The sequence below is a fragment of the Lichenostomus cassidix genome, chromosome 1Aa, assembly GCF_008360975.1.
Source record: "Lichenostomus cassidix isolate B80296 chromosome 1Aa, HeHo_3.0, whole genome shotgun sequence".
Classification (NCBI taxonomy): Eukaryota; Metazoa; Chordata; class Aves; order Passeriformes; family Meliphagidae; genus Lichenostomus; species Lichenostomus cassidix.
The window spans coordinates 18,179,546-18,199,107 of NC_139480.1; the positions used below are offsets into that span (position 1 = coordinate 18,179,546).

At 36.3% G+C, this 19,562-nt stretch overlaps 1 long non-coding RNA gene across 1 annotated transcript; it reads left to right on the top strand.

Annotated features, from left to right (window-relative positions):
* Positions 1–1,607: 1,607 nt before the first annotated feature.
* On the top strand, positions 1,608–2,393 carry LOC146443256 (uncharacterized). Its single transcript, XR_014855995.1, has 2 exons — positions 1,608–1,720; positions 2,186–2,393. It is a non-coding gene; the product is annotated as an uncharacterized LOC146443256 (long non-coding RNA).
* Positions 2,394–19,562: the final 17,169 nt, after the last annotated feature.

Here is a 19,562-nt window from a genome sequence, read left to right on the forward strand (position 1 = left end):
AAGATGGATATGGACTTGTCCTTTGTTTCCTGTATTGCTGCCTAGAAAGGGAGGACTCACCAATGTGTGGAATCAACAGCTGTAAAAAGCCAAAGGAATGGCAGTAATGACAAGGAGATTAGGGTGAAGAACTAGGGGAAAGTGAGATGAAGATAAACATTTTCCTTAGGCCTGTATTGTACTCTTAACAGTAATCCTCCTGTCCCTGAGATGTGGAAATAACGATGCCAGCAAATCTCACATCTCCAGTATATTCAGGTATTTTACACAGCACAAAAAAAATCAGAAAGAAATAGACAATAATGTATTCAGAGGTGAATGATGTACAAAAAATACACGGCTCCATACCGAATTATAGAAACCACAGAGTATGAATTACAGTATTCAAAGTATCTTTCCATCATAACTACTAAATAAGTAGGTACCCTATGGAAAAAATAATTGTAATAATGGTATTTTAAAAAAGATCCTTTAAAACTGTCAGATACTTATGAAGCCCTGATTCATAAACTGTCCTGAAATCTTTGCAAAAGAGAAAAAGGAGCAGTCACAAATCAGTAAGATATTCATATGTTCTAAGGTTTCCAGTCATCACTGTCAAATGTCTTTGTAACTTACCTTTTGCATACTGTCTCAAGCATAAGGAGCAGGCAAACAAAAGACCTTTGCTTCCTGGCAGGAATTCAATGTGTATGTTACTGTTCTTCACACTATTGTATAAGATTTTCCAACCTTCTTTGTCTGAAGACAGACTTTTTTTAACACACCCCTTAATCCACATATGTATTTACATCACAGTAGAATAGCTGGAAGACTTACAGAGGTAAATAATGCTTTATCATTTCAGCATGTTAATCAGAAAATATTGCTATTACAAGTGTGTATTGTTGACAAAAGAAAGAGAGACTAAGGTATTTTATATGTCCTCTGTTGACTGATTTCCCTCTAATTTGAAGCACACTTTCTTTGCAGGAGTTTGTGTGCTTAGATGTGTCCTCATTTGACTTTTGGCTCAAGCAAATAACTCCAGAAATGAAGGATATGCCTACTGAGATCACTTCCTGCTGAAGTCTGGTTTCTTGGCTGGGAAACTGGCTTCTCTTGTTCCTGCTGGAAAGTATTTACAATGGGGATGTTGTAGTATAGTAGCAAAGTTATTCCAGGACATGTTCACGAGTATAAATAGACATATGAATAGTTATGCTAAAGAATCAGAAGGCAATGAAACTAAAACCTACTCATAATAATTTTCAGTCTAGGTCTTGAATTGCCTTGTTAGGAGTCCTACAGGCAACTCATCACTGAAGAATCAGCCAGGGAATGACCACCCTCAATTTCTGCTCATGAAGTGGCTTTTGTGAACAGCCAATAATCTAAATACCTTGAAATGTTATATTGGTACACCAAACCTTATTCTTGTGAAAGCTAGTGTTTATGTCAAAATTCCTTTACGTGCTCTTAATATAGGCAGGGTCCCTGTGTTTGTTTGCTCTCATGCTGCTGGTTGCAGATATGCTGTGTGCAATAGTGCTGAAACTCAGGAAAAGCAGAGTCTGCAATGCCTGTTCTGTGGAGCAGGGCCTGGAGGCATAGGCATAGAGGGGAGGAGCTGGAAAGAGCTGGGAAGAGAGCTGATGTTTGGCTGCACGATTAGACTCTTTATTCCTCACCTCAGGACTGGTATGAACCATTCTGGACCACCTTTCCTAAAGGTGATACAGTAAGTGGTTTTCAAGAGTTGAATCTGTGATTGCTCCTGTGTGCTATCTTCAGGTATTTCTATTGCTCAGGAAGAAATTCTTTTAACTGCCCTGTTTGCAAAGGAAAATACAGAAGTCTTAAGCAATGTGTAACCCAATGTAGCTTTCGATATGAGGACCTGTGTAGTTAAATCTAATTGCACCTGTTTTCTCTAGTTGATATTCTGGCATGTTTACTTATTACTCATTAGAAAAATGGTAGTGTGACCTTTTCTTTTGGCTCCTTTCATACCTAAACATAAGATTTAGCTGTATTCACATTACCAGAGTTATTTCCTGTGTTCTGCTGCTTCTTCTGACATCTCTTATGCATATCTACTTCTTTTAAAGCTCTGGTAATTGCAAAAAAAAAAAAAAACAATCCAACAATAATAAATAATAGCCATTTTTTATTAAAGGTACATTTTTCTTGCTTTTTCTTTCAGTTGCTGCTCTACCTTTCTGAAATAAAAACACCCCAATAAACAGATCTACAGGAAAATCATTCAGCTAACATTTATTAATCAGAAACATTCCATTAAGTAAATTATTAAAAATAAGGGAATTCCTTTGTCTTTATGAATTAATGTGTTTATAATGCAGTGTTATCCAATATATACAAGAATGTGCAAATAAATATGTAGCTCCTGCTTATATTACTGTCGTCGTCATTATTGCTATGTTTTTCCCAGAAACAAAGACCCTCTGGTTTCTTCCTCTTTCTGAGTTAACCAGAGTGTTGGGAAGCCTGCCAAGCAGATGAGATTGCTGACTTCTAATTTGTGTTCATTGTCTCCCCATGCCTGTGGTGTGTTACCTATCACACAGAGGCAGAGTTTTAGTGCATTGCTGTGGACATTGAGTCAGAATGAGGTGCTCCAGCCTGTCCTCCTGTACATAGCACTTCACCAGCCACTGCTCGTCTTAGATCTCCAGGTCTCCTTTGTACTTCCATGGCATGATGTACTAGATAGCATGACAGACTGCTGATACTGTGGATGTTGTAAGATGCTTGCATTAAATTGTGATAAGGGAGATAATACCATCACTTATTTCCAAGTTTATACTGGTGAGAGAAGAGATATACCTCCCAGTCCCTCATGAAGTGCATTAAGCTTGATATTTGAACTGTGACTTCAGTGCAACAGAAAAGACTGTATGTAGGATGAGAGCCCAGTATCAGCAATAAAGGCACTGTGCAGTTCTATAGAGGGAACTTGCCCTTTATGTAGGTATTCAACATTAGGAAACATTTGTTCACAAGAGCAAAAAGACCCAGTGGAAAGGCATCTTTTCAACTGGCATATTTTCAAGTATTTCTGATGAATTAAACTGACCTTTAGAAATACACGTCTGGGCTGGCACTAAAGCCAGCGTTTCTATTTTTTCAGTGTGTGTGTATATATGAGGAAAGCAGTGAGCAGGGTTACGAGCTATTGTTTGTGGCCAGGCAGTACCTGCAGCAGGTACACCGTGCGTGCACAGCGGTGAGTGATGGCAGCTCCCCCGTTACGCTCTCTTCCCGGATGCAGAACGCGGTGTCGAGCTGTGCAATCAATGCTGCCAAGGTGTTGGAGGCAAGGAACACCATGATCTTTCTTGAGGCAGCTCTGGCATTTTAATGATCTGAAAGGTTATGTTGAATTATAACAATATCTTTAGACAATCCACTGAGGGAAGGAAGTGGGGAGAAGTCAGTTTGTTTGTTTGTTTTCAAAGAAAATCATTCCATGTGATTTTTATTTTAAAGACAGTGCAGATGAGAATATTAAAATAAGAACTCAGAACTTTGTTACCTAAATGAAATTTTATATGCATACACAGACTTCTGTCATGTATTGAGTTGTCTTGCATTTGTTGCATTACAAACAAATCAACTTAGAGACAAAGGCCATCCTTTTAGTGCTTAGAATGAGGATTCTATTTTCAGAGAAAGTCAGATTGTGTTCATAAACTGGAGGGATTAATGTTTTTTGAGAAAAGTTCAGCATATGAACTGGTAGATGTGTTGAAACCCCACATTTTGAAAATCTTTGAAAAACTTGAAAAATACTGTTTTGGAGCAGTGAGAAGCTGAGACTCAAGCCCTTTTGAAGGTGGATCTTGTTAGAGGAGAGAACTCCAACTGTGTTTTCAAAGCTTGCTTTACAACAAAAGCAATACAAAATAACAGTTACAAAGCCCTGATTCATTTTGATTTTAGCCACCTGAATGAAACGTTTAAATTGGAACTGATAATATCATCAGCTCTCTCTACAGAGAGTACTGAGAGTAAAAAGAGCTTCAGAGTTAGAACTTCCAACAGGAAAACCTTACTCTCTGAAGGTGTTTTATCTAAATTTCAGTCCAATCTGCATAAAAGCTCTTTTCCTTCTCTCTACTACCTTCCTTTTTTTTTATTTCACAGATGGACTTCTGACACTTTTGTACTATCAAATATGTGACGGAGAAGAAACTATCTTGTGTCTAAAGTGTTGGAGGTTCATTGACAATAGTATCAGGTGTAGGATCTCACCACAGGAATAGGACTATTGCCAGGAAATAGCAATGAAGAAAGAGCACAAAGCCTTTACATATTTATTTGCCTGGTATCTTCTCAATACATATGTATGATGAAGACTCAAGGCTAGAACAACTACTCAGATAAAACCACCAAGTTGTCATCCAAACTTCAATTAAATGTTAATCACAAAATTTTGAAAATACATTTGGACTTTTGAACTACACTGCAGTACAACTAATATTTTTATGGAGTTTTTTTCTATGTCAGAAAAGAATTGCCTTTGTTGGAACTAACAGTAGCTGGCACGTACACAAAAATTTTATTAGCTAAGAAATGTTTGAAGGTTGCTTATAGTTACCTGTTGTCTCAGTTATGTGAGAGACTGGGAAGAAAAAACTCAACCGATGCAAAAAAAAAAAATCTTCAATCAATTTGGTTAGATTGAACAGTTTATAGCAGAAGATTAAAAAAAAAAAAGATTAATATAAGAGACAGTGTAAGTATTGCATGTTTGGAATGGAGCAACAGACAGTTTCAGGATAAGTATAGGTATAAATCTTTTGCAATGGTTACTAAGCCATGTAACAACTACAAAAAAAAGGAATGCCCATGCTTTAATTTGGCAACTGAAGGACATTGTGAAATTTCCAACTAGTTCACTCAAAGAGTTGGGAAAAGAGTGCTGCTCTAATAACCACCTGTCCCTTGTTTGCTGTTCAGTTTTGATGGAAAGATTTCAGAAAAAGACTATATCTAGTTTTTTTTAACTTTCTGAAGCAAAAGTTAAGAAACCAAATGATTTTGTGATCTGAGGCCAGAAGCAGGAAGAACTAGGATATATCAGACTCTGCAGAAGCATTAAGCAAGCAATTCTCCATCTGAAGAAAAAGACAGTACAACACTGAAACACAGTATTTAATTACAAATTGACTATCTTATATTCTATTATTAAAGCAAGTACTTGTAAAATTAAAAAAAAAATTAATATACTGTTAAAATGTATAGTAATGCTCAGGAAATATTAATTTTTTTTATGTATTTATGCTTTTGACCTAATGTATTCCTTATTTTTTTGAACAAACCTGCAGTAATGAGTTGAATCTTGGAATGGTCAGGCAGGAATTAAATTTCCTCGTATCACTGTGTATCTTTATAAGGACACTCTCTGTGACAGAAGGGAATGCCAATGAAAAGAAATAATCTATGTTTATTCCTAAGGAAACATGTACTCTCCCTACATATGTTGCTGAAGCTGCTATTGCTTCTTGCCTGGTATCTAATTTTTGAAATCTGTTCTTTAAAATTGCCAGGTGACTGTTTTGTTTTCATCACGGGGAATAGCAAAATATTTTAGATGATGCAATGCAATACCAATCCATTTTATAGAAAGCCAGAAGTACACTACTTAAACGAAAATTCTTCCTTAAAATACTGGATTTTTGTTCAGAATGATAAGGTCAAGATACCACAACTTCTAATTAAAAGAATAATTTATCTAGGTTTTGATAAATAGTTACAAAACATTTGAGATGCAGTGCAGCTCCACTAAGAAAAAAAAGGTACCTCTTCTTGTGTCATTAATGATGGCTATTCTGAAGTTATCAATCAACTGAGTTCATTCGGGCTACAAAACGATCATCAGGGACATGAAATTAAAAAAAAAAAAGATAAATGCTCTTTACACATAGGTCATGCAAAGAGGTAGAAATACACATTGTCTATCCTAGTACATGCAGGTGGAGATTGCAGTAATCCCATGTTTCCTCAGATCACTGTCTACACTTAAAGGGAGCATGTTCAATGACAGAAAGGAATATCAAAGAAAAGAGAGGATCTGTGAGTGGACAGGAAATAGATCAGAGCATTTTCCCATCTAGTCAATCTATCTTCCAAAAGTCTGATATAAGAAAGGAAATTTAAGTCAGCCCTAGGAGTATTCAGCCTGCCTCAGAGCAGGAGCTTTGGACATTTTCTCAGGGTTAAGATGGATAAAGATCAGACACAGAAAAAACCCATCCCAAAACCTAAAACTCATCCTGCTTGCTCTATTCTTCTGGAAATTTCTGGGAGGTCCTGAAAGAACAGTGTCCTTGGCTCTTTTTCACACCAAAGATTTTTCCCTGGGACCACTCTACAGCCATTCTCTCTCTCCAGAATAGCACAAAATGGCTACAGCAGGTGGTAAAAGCTTTCTGGTAATCTTTTTTTCTTCTGTGTTTCCAGGTGATAATTGAGGGGCACAGTTCATTCCGTGGCACCGTGATTTTCCTGGTTCTTCTGCAGTATTTGTAAACTGGAAATTTTCCCTGTGAACTCTTTGCACACATGTTTCTTCCCATCTGCTCTCATCCCTGACTCATGTTCCCAGTTTGGACCTGTTGTGATCCCTGGAGAGCTGCACAGGGTGAGGCCCCATCACCATTAGTGTTGCTCATCAGCTGGGTGAAAGATAATTTTTAAATGGCCCAAGATGCATTTGTGCGTTGCTACTTTCAGTTGGTTGTCCAAAATCTGCAAAGCACTGTATCAAAGAGATAAAAATGAAAAACATAGAAAAAAAAGTGATACTTCTCCAGACATCTGCATTTCAGATTTAAACTAATACCTCTCAGGGAGATGGGCAAAGAAAGTGGGTGAAAATAATCCCAGGCAAATTCCAGGAAAATAGAATTCTTCCAGGAACAGGACTGACTCTATAAATCTTAATTAATCCAAATATTATACATTAATACGTTCCACCCAAAATTTTCCTATTTTTCAGTAGAGCATGAATCAATATTTGTAAAACGCTTTGAAGAGGAAAAGCTCTGTTTAAATACCACGTATTAGTTATTGTTATTATTATGGGTAGTGTTGTTGACTTGAAGAGTTCCATGTGATGACTCTTTTAAAATAAATTACTAGTGAAATGACAACTGAACAGTGTATGAAAGCAAGCTCAAAACATTCAATCGACACAGTGCTCTACATTATTCTTGAAAAAACACTGATTTTTTACTCTTTGCATGTCTTTCTTATATTAAATGAAAACATCTGTCTGGGATTTCTAAGAATCTGGAGAACAAGTGGAAATGAGATGCAGCATTCCTATCTTTCAATTGTACTTTTTATTAATTGCAGATCAGACTACAATCCAAGATCCAGGTGCAGTGACGTTTTTGAGGAGAGGGCCCGAAACAATTGACACGTGAAATGTGTGAAAGCATGTCAACACCATTCTGGAGCAACAAAGGGCCAAGATTCCTCAGTAAGGTCCAGAGAGACTCTTCCATCCAAATGTCACAGCTCAGCACTCTCAGATGGGGTCTTGAGGCCAATAAGGTGGGGTTAGACCATGGCTGTGCCCTAGCAAGGACACCACGTGTCCTTGCCATCAGTGTTTAGGGATAGTACTCAACAGATTTGTTTTTAAATTTATTTTGCTCAGTATAAAAGTGGGAGATGATTTTAGAAGCCAAGTTCAGATTTGGAACTGGTCTTCTTCACAGGAGAATGAGAATTCTTACTGGGGATGAATTCAAGCTATTCTTGGTTTCTGCCCTTTAGTGACTTCATTCGCTAAGCTCCCAGGTGTTCTTCCTTGTTCATTCTTCTACTAGAATAATATTCTGAATTATCATTATATTTACAAATAGAATTTTCAAACAGTGTCCATGAAAAAATCTGAAATTAATGATTAAGTACATATTACTCATACACCATATCAAGCATGATTTTAAATTCAGAATTTCCCTTTTGAAAATAAACTGTTTCTTAAATTAAGAGAGAAAAAATATTGTATAGACTAATCAAGAAATTATTTGTTAACTAATTATTCATTAAAAGAAAGCTTTTATTCAGCTTATTGCAGTTCTCTTAGGTCAGACTATTTTACAATTAGTTTAAAGGATATTGATTATTAAAATACAGTCTCTTCTCATATGCATTCCTTTTTCCTTTACATTTTTTTTCTTCAGAAGCTTGTTAAATACATTCCCCACTATGTAATTTAGTAATATAATTCCTTTAGTATGCTAAGATGTAAAGAATCCAGACTTTTAATTTGAAATTTATAGCTTTGTAAATAAGTTCTCTATTTTTGTCGTTCTGTGAAATGGACACTTGATCTTTTCAAGATACTCCCAAGATTGAATTTGGCCTTTATATTATGTAAGTAGCATCAAGCTTTGTTTTTAATAACAAAGCTTTCAGTGGTGAAAAATGTCTGAGCAAGGTTTTATTTCGGGGGGATTTTTTAACCCAATTAAGATAAAAGTTTCAAAGAATATTGTGCTCATTGACATAATGTAAGCATTTACTTTCCTGCTTCTCCTCTTAAACATCTTTAATGAATATACCTGCTTTATTAAATAATTTGTTTTTCCTCAAAATAAAGCTGAAGTTCTTAGGAAAGAAAAGGGTACTGATGTCATGATGGTAGTAATAGCAGTCTGTTATTCATCACATAATTTCCAGAAGTTCATTAGAAGTTCAAATGACTTATTTGTAAAGGAATCCCATATAAAAAAAGCTTGATTCAAAGCTTGAAGTCTGTAAAGGGACCTGAAAAGAACAGTTAATGTTTAATTGTTTCACCCTAAATTAGGTAACAGCCTTGCTGTGAGATAAAGGAGATTCTGCAACAGTAGTCCAGCTAAAATATATGATCTTTTCTCCAGACAGGGGTGACACATAATTAGGTGAAATACCTACCAGAATAATACTTTAGAATTGAGAAATCCAAATTGCAAAATGATGCTTGACAAAACCTAATGGTCATTAACTATTTAATACTTACAGTGCTTTTGTGAGAGAAGGTAATTGTATTTTCCATTTTCATTAAATTCCTCATGAAAAATTTGGAACAGAAACCAGCATATTCTAAGACATATATAAGAAGATGAGCCTTATTCTTGACATGATGGCTCTGTATTGCTCTTTCTACCAGTCTTGAGGCCACAAAGAAAAAGGACAGGCGAGGTGAGGAAGAGTGAGGTGAGGTGAGATGAGGTGAAGCAAGAGCTGGAATTCTGTGAGACAGGCACTGGGGAAAGGATCCCGAGGTCATGGCCCATCCACTTGATGCCAGGGTTCTTGTGTGAGGACAGATGCAGAAATTGAAAAAAGGGGAACGAGGCCAAACTGTATGAACGTGATTCAGAGGTGTAACTACCGTTTTTAAAGCTGAGAGGAATGTCTTGACCTTTTTTCTTGATACCATAGGAGATTGGTTAAATCTTACTACCAGGCACTGCAGATTTTAAACTGAGGTGTTACAGCCAACTCTGAGGCACAACAGTTCTTGCAATACTTGAGAAGTGTGTGGGCTACATTGCAAAGCTTTTTAATCCCTTCTAAAAGTATTTCTGCAGGATGCTGTAATCCAGCTCTCAGGGATTTACAGTGTATATACAGCTTTATTATCTCTGTTTCACTGTTGAGCATACAAAAGTAGATGTTGACTGACTTGCCCAGGGCCAAACTTAAGAGTCAACCTGATGATGAGAAATGTTTTCCTAGCTTCCAGAGTAATGTCCTCTCCATTGCACTCATGACATGAAAACTGGAAAAAGAAGAGATTCAGAAAATAGTATTTTGTTATCTGTGAATTCTCCTATACTGGAATTTTCAATTTACTTTTTTATTAGTAAATTAATGCCAGTGCTTCTTAATAAGAAGAAAATCCAAACAACCAACCAAACCCAAACAACCTAAAATGGGGTATTTTACACAAAATGTAGATGTCTCTGATTTGAGAAAAAGCAGGATAGTATTACCATCTTTATACAATTTTATGTTAACAATATAAAGAAGATAAATCTTGGTATTGTGCTAGATATAATTTTCTTGTTATTCTATGCATTACTTACTTCATCTGCACTCTTCCTTTATTAATATTTTATATGGTTGAAAATAAATTCCTAATTGGACATGTATATTTTTAAATGTGTTGGCAAAAAATGTCTTCCCCTTACTTCCTTATATTGTAGCAGCCCCAAACCACATATTAGTGATATACTATCCTAAGGTGCAAGACAGAAAAATCATGTCCTGTTTCTTTACCCTGACAGTACAGTTTCCCTTTCTGGGAAGGGACTTCCAGGTTCCCAGTGGGATTTTGTATTCATCTCTGGCCTTGGAATGTCCCAGAAATATCAGATTTTTAAACAACAAAATTTTGCAATTCAAGAAATTTAAAAAAAAAAAAAATCTAAGAGATTTTGTGGTGTCTGACGACTCCTCTAGAAAAAGGTCTGATGATGTCTAGGGAAATTTGTTTTATAGATGAAGGGCTACAACACGCAGTCACAATAAAAATGCAAATGTTTTAAAATATTTTAAAATGTCTTTTTGTAATGAAGGTGGTGTTTGCCACCCGTATAGTATAATGTTTTAGTCTAATGTAATGTTTTATTGCTAGTAATTTAGTTCCCCAGTTGGAAGGTAATGAAGCCTGCCCAAAATTATTTATAAATATATATATATAAAAATACATCATAGGCTTGTGTAACTCCTTGTATGAAAATAACCCTAGCTATTCAGCTGAGATCAGACCTTTCATAAGTGCTTCTCAGAACTTGGCTTAGGTACTGTTAAACAGCCTGATTTTCATATGGCAAATGTATGTGTAATAAATTAAATTCACTTTTGTCTTTAGATGCCATTCTGTATATTAGGGATTTTTCCTTTCTATCCCATAACAGCTATTCTAAAAATAATTCTGTTACTTCAAGATACCTATTTCCCACATGTCAAACAGTACAGATTCAACAAAAGCTTTTCTACAAGAATACTTTATTTCATCTCTTCTTTACTGTAGTAAATACAGCAGGAAAAAAAGAAAATTATTATGAAGTGACCTAAACTAGAATTAGAAGATTTTTGGACATGAAACCTTTATCTGTATAGGATCAGAGACTTGTGTGTGTGCATGCATCAAGTGTGATGAAAATACTGCTTCAGGAAATGGCTACCACCCTATCCTCAGTCTATTCTGCTGAATGATGATGTTGATGGCCACTGAAAGTAGCAAACAAATTAATAGACAGTTCAAGAAAAATCCTGGAAAGATAAGAATTTGCTTGATTGCTTAAACACTGCAAAACAAAGACAGTCTGTCAACTATAATTTGAAAAAAACCATTGTGGTTGGTCTGTGTGTGGGTTAACAGCATGAATGGCACCTAAAGTCATTACAGAGATTACAAAAGTGAAACTGAATAGTACATTAAAGCTCTTAACTGTTAGTTCTGGTCACAGGGCAATATTCTGTAATACCAACATTGACTTTTTGTATTGAGCAATGGAAAGAAAATGGCACACCTCAATTTCACAATTTATTACAGTCTCCACCAGTTAGATTTGTCAAATAATTTCACATTATGCTCTTTCTCTACTTTAAGTTTCCTTGCTTTAGTTTAAAAACTAGTGCTTTTGTTTTTATAGCTCCTTCTTTATTCTTTCTGCCTGAAAAATGATCTTCATTTCCATTTGTTTGGTATTGTTAGCTATACTCACCTTCCAGGATACTTTGAGAAGGCACTTATGTACTTGATGTATGTTGAAAAAGGCACTGTATGGACCATACCTCACCGACAAAGCAAATTAGGTGTAGTGTCTGTTTCTCTTTGATAAATGTATCCAATGTTTTTAAAAAAGTAATTTAGCATTCTTTCATGGTAGTAAAACTACCACTTTGCTGTAATAGAAAACACCTGTCTTTTATTTGAAGAGGTAGCAGATATTTTTTGTTCATTTGTTTCTTTTTAAAGAATGGTAAAACTCAACTTTCAGGCAGAAAATTTCCTGCTGACTTGGGCAACAGCAAAAATTTATGAGAGTGGTGCTAGGGGGCTTTTGTCACAGCTGTCTGTAAATGGCCATGTAATGCCAGCTCACATTCCAGAATTAGTGCTAGGACTTTTCTCACTGCCATTCCCCTCACTCCAGGAGCATGGAGAGAACTTTCCTTTGCGTTCTAGCAGTGCTAAGTAACTTCCCCTTTAGAAATATTCTTAATATACCACTCTGTTTTCTGCAGGTAATGACTAAGTTTGGAGACTGAGCTTCCCATGCAACAGTCAAAGTATGATCTGAACTCTTCACTTGGACAATATGTTTTTATTACTTCCTGCAAAGCAAGTGATTCACTGAGTTTGCATCCATCATAGTGCATGGGACCTGGTAAGATACATCTGTGGGTCCTAAGGAAACTGCCAGATTAAGTGGTTAAATCACTATATGTCATATTTGAGAAGTTGTGGTAATCCAGTAAATAAGTTTCTTACTGGAAAACGGGAAACATAACACCCATTTTTAAAAATAAAAAAAAAAAAAAAGGAAGACCTGGGGAGCTACAGGCCAGTTAATTTCATGCCTCTGGCTGGCAAGATGGAGTAGATACTCCTGGAAAATATGTTAAGGCACGTGGAAAAGAAAGAGGTGATTTGTGACAGCCAACATGGATTCATCAAGGGCAAATTGCACCTGACAAATTTGTTTGGCCTTCTACAATGTGGTTATAAAGTTGGTGGATAAGAGAAGAGCAATTTATGTCATCTACCTGGACCTGTGCAAAGGAGGGAAGGGATGCCATCCAGTGGGATATTGGACAGCCTCGATGGGATTTTGAGCAACATGGTCTAGTGGAAGGTGTCCCTGGCCATGGAAGGAGGTTTGGAATTAGATGATGTCTAAGGTCCCTTTCAACCCAAACCATTCTATGATGTGATTCTATGACAATGCAAGTTTTCTCATTCAGTGCTGCCAGGATATATCTGTGGGCACATCCCAAATGAGGACTGTTAGCAGGAAGGCTGGCAGATCAGAGAGTGGGTTCACAACACAGTATTTTTCAGGGCTGATTTTAAAGTTTGTCATTTTGTATTCCCCTGAGCCACCAATCACTTGAAACTTGAAAGGTCACAGGAAAACATGATTTTACCCCTACCCATTCCCCATATTCTCTCACTGTTATGTTTGCTGCCCAGGTTTAGATCTCATATGATCATTCAACTGTTTCTCCTGTTCTGACAATCTGAAATAAATATATTCTCAAACACACCTGAAATCAATGTCACATTGCTGATCAGCATTGGAGGCACTCTTAAAACTGCAGGAATTAACAGACTGACATTATAAAAATAAGTGGTTTCTTTTGGTTTGCTCTGTTGTAGAGAGAGAAAGACATTGGAGGCAATTTCAAGATTTCCCAAGTTGCCTCTTGAGGAAGTCTGTCTCTCCTGGCAATAAAGGGAGCCTACAGTGTTGGAGTCTTTCACCAAAACTAGCCTCAATGAACAGCTTCTGTCCTACACCAAAGCAGGGTATGACAAAGCAGGGATGCCTCTGATAACACAATTTTTGTTCCTGTGTACTTTTGGGAAGTGACTTTTATAACAAAACCTGTATGGTTTCCAAGCACATTAAAAGGTCATTCTCAGTTCTGAACTTTTCTTAGCCTTAGGAGAAATTATAGGGTTAAGACCCTTGGATATTGTAATAGTCACTGAGGACAGCCTTTTGTCACTGACTTGGCACTGTATACTCATTCATTTAGCCCAACTGTTAAAGGCAATTTAGCAAAACACTTAAACATACCCTGTGTGCAGCCAGAGGGTATAAAATGGTAGAATAGACTTTCCTTTGCTCCCCTGAGGAAGGAGCAAGGCAGTCTGACCCTGATCTTCCCATTTTGTCCATAAGCATCTACAGAGCTGCATTAAAGAGAGATCTGTTGTATGAGGTCAGGTGGGGATAATGTAATTGAAGCAGCATGTCAACAGACACATGTACACACATATATGATAAACATTCTGAAACATAGATGTCCCCTTACAGGGTAAAGCTGTTAAAACTCATCACTGCTAGCAGAACACTCCACACCCTCTGATTCCAGAACACTTTACAAATGGGCTCAAATACTCCAAATGTGTTCTTAACAATTCCTTGTCTACATACCATATTATTCTGAACACTGCGGAGTACTGTTATTCTTGGGCTTCCTCACAGATGCAGGGACTGAGACGTAAGGTCTGGAGCCTATAAATATGTGCTTTCATACCTTATCACTGCTTCTTTCACTTACATGGAAAAAAATACAAGAAAAAAGGCAGTTTTCCTCAGGCAGCCAGGGTACTTGGACAGGAACATTGTTGTAGAATCGTACAAATTTAATTCTTTCTTTCTTAACATTTTTAAGTTCAGTGTAGATTTTCTCTCATAGGATACAGTTTGTGATAACAGTTCCAGTCCAGGAGGGGAAAAATGTCATATTGGGAAAATGTGTAGACAGATCCATCAGATAACAGATAACTGAGTAGAAAGTGAATTGAGAGTGACAGCAGCAGCCCACTGGAGGTAACAAGCTAAAAAGACAGGAAGCCAGTGAGACATGACAAAGAGAGTAAAATGAAATTAATCTTCTTCCTGCTGACAACAAATTTCAGGCCAGCCAGAGCCACCCAGTTTTGCATTGCCCACAATTATATTCTGGTTAAATATATTTCCAAATTAACAGGATCTTGCTGTAGATTTCAATCAACTGGATTTGTGATATACAAGAATAAAAAGTAGGGTTTTTCTAGATAGGGTTGTAGATTAATTTTCTGTAAAGCATTAGGCTTGTCGTACTTGTCTTCCATTAAAGATTTTTTATTTAAGTCTCTTGGCTTAATGTGAGACAAGCATGCAGGCTATAACTGTATTGCATTTCCCTCGAGATACTTCTGTGAGTGGTCACTTTTGCTGAGTAGTGAGCAAACACAAATCAGAACTAAAAGTCTGTTTTAAGTAAGGCATGCTCTTCCATTTCTTTACACTTTCACGATCACAACTGATAGAATCAGAAGCACAACACAGAATGGAAAGGTCTGACTTTAAATTAGACATGCACTGATTTAATCTAAACTATGAATAACTGGAAACAATCCCACTTGCTCTGACAGGTATAATTGCTTTTATTGGTGCTCTTCCTCTGCTAAGTTTGTCTGATATTTCTCTATCAGTCATTCATGACTTGAAATTGTTTCCATAGAGATAATCTAAAGAATGCAGTACTTACTACTAATATGTATACTGCTAATCTTTATAAATGAATATGTTGAATTTCAATGAAAAATATTTCCAAATGAGATCTCTGAGACATGATATATCAAAATAATTTTTCTCTTTATATGTAGACCTAAATGCTGAGAGAGTTATAGGAATAGTTTTAAATATATTGAACAACACAATCTGAATAAGAATCTGTCCCATTCTGTCTGGTCAACACAGGCATCACTAATTAGTTAATAATCTAATGAAAAAAAAAAAAGAGTATTGTATGCCAGTCTTGCTTTCCATGCTTAATTGCTTTTGGAGAGTTGTTTTCTTTTTTCATTTTGTTTTATTAATTCTTTCACTAACATACAGCTATTAACCACTGCTTTTGCCACGCAGATAAAAAGACCATCTGTCAGAACTTTAGTTTTTAAAGTGTTGTTGCTTTCATAGAAAAGATTTTGTAAAAATTAGCTATAACATAGGGATACAGAGGCCCAAAGTTCCACTCAACACCCCTTTGTGTGTGCCCGTGCATGAAAATGGACATGCACTTGCACTGTAGAAATAAAGAACCATTTACTGTGGATGTCAATGGATGACTTTAAGAAAAGGTTAGACAAACATCTGCCAGGATATTGCCACAGGTATAAGGAGATCAAATCAAGCAGATGGACTAGAGGACCTTTTTGCAATATTTTATATGATTCTGCAAAATATAATATTGCAGATGCACAGATTTCATATCGTAGGATGGCATCATTTTCTCTCACTGGGACCACCACAGTTGAATTATTTCATCAACTCATCCAATGATGGAGCTGTTGCCAGAAATACATGGACTTCAAATTCCACACAAATCTAAGAAAGTTATGAAGCAAAATGTGATCTGAAAAACACTATGTTTGATTTCTCTTAGTAAGCATTAAAAGTAGAGCTCCTTGAGCTGTATGAGCACATGTGATTACAGAATAACAATTTAGAAATTATGTGGATATATAGGAAAAAAAAAGGGGTTGGATGTAAAAATAAATTTCAAGCTCAAACAAATACCAGGCAATAGAAAAAAAATCCCTGTAAAAATAATAGGAACATCTTCTGATATGTACGAATTCAATACTTAGATGAAAGCTCAAGAAAGATGTATTTTAAGAAAAATTACTTGCTAGACAGTGACAGATAGAGGTTAATAATATTCTAAGGCATCTCTTCTCTTATCCTGGGGCTGTCTGTTCCAGTTGGAAAGCAAAAACCACAGTCCCCAGTCTGACTAGGAAACATAAAACATATATTGGAGATCTCGGGTGAGGTTCAGAGTTGGCAAGTATACTCACAATTTCTGTGTAAATGGCTGACCCTTCATCCCCAGGGTAAGAAATATGCTGCAGCCAAATTGTATTGTAGCAGGTAGTGATTACATGTAATAGATGCTATACAGGTTATGCAATGATTTGAGGAATTTGTCTTCCTAGACAAGACACATGAAAATAGGAAGAAAACTCCAGGTATTTATTTTTTTCTCTTTTTGATAGAGACATATATAACAACTTCAAAAACAAGAGCAAGTTTTAAAATGAAGCCACACCAAGCTTTTTTTTTTTTTTTCTGAAGGCAAATATTTCAGTTTACTCTTAACACCAGATTTCTGAAATGACTTTAAAGGATTAATGATTTTTTACACCAGCTGGAAAGCAAAGTGTTGTGTATCTCCTAATTATTCCACAGATTTTTCAGCAAATATTTTCCATTTGAGGCTAAGACATCCCTCAAGTCCTACTCAAACTGTCAAAATGGGGTAAAAAAGGGTGAAATTATCTAGAAATTATCTAAGAAAATACTGTTTTAAATAAATAGGGTAGTCTTTAAAAGTGTGTGGAACACCTTACATAGTTATAGACCTTATTAAGCAATAGAGTGCAATAAGAAAATCTTTGGCCCAAATGGGTTTGAGACATATTTTTATTCCAGGATAAAGCAGCACCAAATGCTGGATGAGAGTGTTGCTAGTCAGTAATTGCAGAATAATATGTTTTAGTAACACAATATAAAAAGACAAACCTGGTTTCATTTATGGGTTAAGTCTGCATATAAAAAATGTTTAACTTATTTCCTTCAGATTCCTTGTCATATATGAGAGTTGAACTTCAATTTAAGGCCCTGTCTGGGACTAAAATCTGTTTTTGCCTTAGAGGGGCAAAAGGCAAAGGAGCCAATCCCTCTATTTTCTTGGCTCACAGCCTTACTCCAGAGCCTGGACATCCCAGGGAAGCCTGTTGCACTTTGTTGTTTGCACTGGCAATCTCTTGCAGGGCTTCTGTTTAGTTCTTCCTTGGCAGTGTTAGGTTGGCGGTTGGACTCAATGGTCTTAAAGGTCTTTTCCAATGTAAATAACTCCATAAATGTGTGATTTTCTGGAACGGTGTATCCTCAAGTTCAAAATATTTTAAACTAAGACGTGATGAAAATAGGTGTAGCTCCATTCAGTTTGATGTTCAACAGCTACAAGAGAATTACACCAAGGTGTTTATTTTTAGCTAGGCATAAATTGCACCACATTTATGGGGTTGCCACACAATCACATACTTTTACTATCCACACAGCAGGTATGGATGGATCCTGACAGAGATGTGGGGGAAAAGAACTACGATAGCATGATCTAACTTCCCAGGAACAGCAGTACAAACACATCACTTTAGTGAAGGGGTTTGAAGCTTCTCAACCTCTTCTATATTTGTTACCCAGGATTGTTAGTCTTGGTCTAACCATGATGAATTTGACAGTTTATTTCAGCAGAGATACAGAGAGATTTTGCCAAATCCTATCTGAATTAAACATAATAATTCTTCCACAAAAACATGAGCTAGAAACATTGGCCTGTATCTCCATGTATCATTTGATTTTATTTTCAGTCCAGACCATAGCCAAGCAGGCCAGTAAGTGAATAATAAAAGGAGGGGAGGAGCGAGGGCAAAGGGTCATGGTAGGAAATTACTAAACTTGGTTTTCATCTCTGAAAACTTCTATGTGGCAAAAATTCAATTTTTGGTCAAAGGTTCAAATAACTTGCTATTTTTTATAAGTATCCTGTTTTCTTAGGTTTGTAAAATATGATGAAAAGTTTAAACTTTTAGTTGCAATTTTTATTATTCTTGAATTATTTGATAAATGAAGACTTGTCTTTATTTTACCTATCACCTGAGGAAAAAGTCTGTTCAGAAGAGTCTGTAGATTTACATTAAAAGGTCTTCACAAAGTGTCTCAGACACATTTTGCTTCACTGAATGTTCAGTTTTTTTACACTTCTAAGTTAGTTGAAAGCCAGGTAAATTTAAAGGTACCAAGAGATCTTTTTATTAACCTTGCAAAGTTTGTATATTATGTATTCTAGCAAATTTATATGATATTGAATACTCACCATATTCTCCTGATAGTATAATAATACAGTGGAAGACAAGCAGCATTGGCTTTCCTCAGGTGTAGGATATGACTCACTGTCACGAGTGGAAACAGAGGGTATATGGATTTTACCAGTTGCCTAGGCCTATGACAACTAGTAACCAAACCTATTCAGAGTGACCAGCACTCCAAAACCCAGTCTCACTCGTAAGTTCTTATAAAGACAGCCGATTTATGTCTAATGTAAAATAGATTATAGTTTATTAGACACAGGTGAGAACGGAACAAAGAACTAGACAAATTTTACTACACAACACATGAAAAGCTATTCATAGCTAAAACAAACATATATATATGTGTGCCCAAAATAGGGAGATTAAAACAATACAGCGCTAAAAATGAAAAGGTACCTATTAATATTATTGTAGCTAGCAAAGAGGAATACAATTCAGGAAACTGAATGCTTCTTACCAAATCCAATTCTTTGGAGCTGGGGATGCACCAGATCCGCTCTCAATCCCACGGGAAGTAACCGCAAAGCCTGCGTCCAAGCTTAGGGGAGAGACTTTTCTCCACGCTCCGATATCCATGTAGAAAAGCTTCTGATTTTACTGAGTTTTGCGTGGTGTTTTATAGGGAAAAGAGTGTGTATTTTGCGGTCACTTGAAAATTATTCACATTCTCTCAGTGTCTCGCTCTGAATTCCAGACGCCAGCATTGATAGTCAGGATTAAGCCATTGACTTAATCTGAGCCATCGATCTCGGCTAGCAATCAGGGAGAGAGAGAAGGGGGGGGGGGTGTCTGTCCTGCCACACTCACCAACACACACATATCTGAAAATTTGTAAAAATATTCAGTTGTAAAAGACATTTTGGATGGAGATTTTCAAATTGCTTGTTTCAGA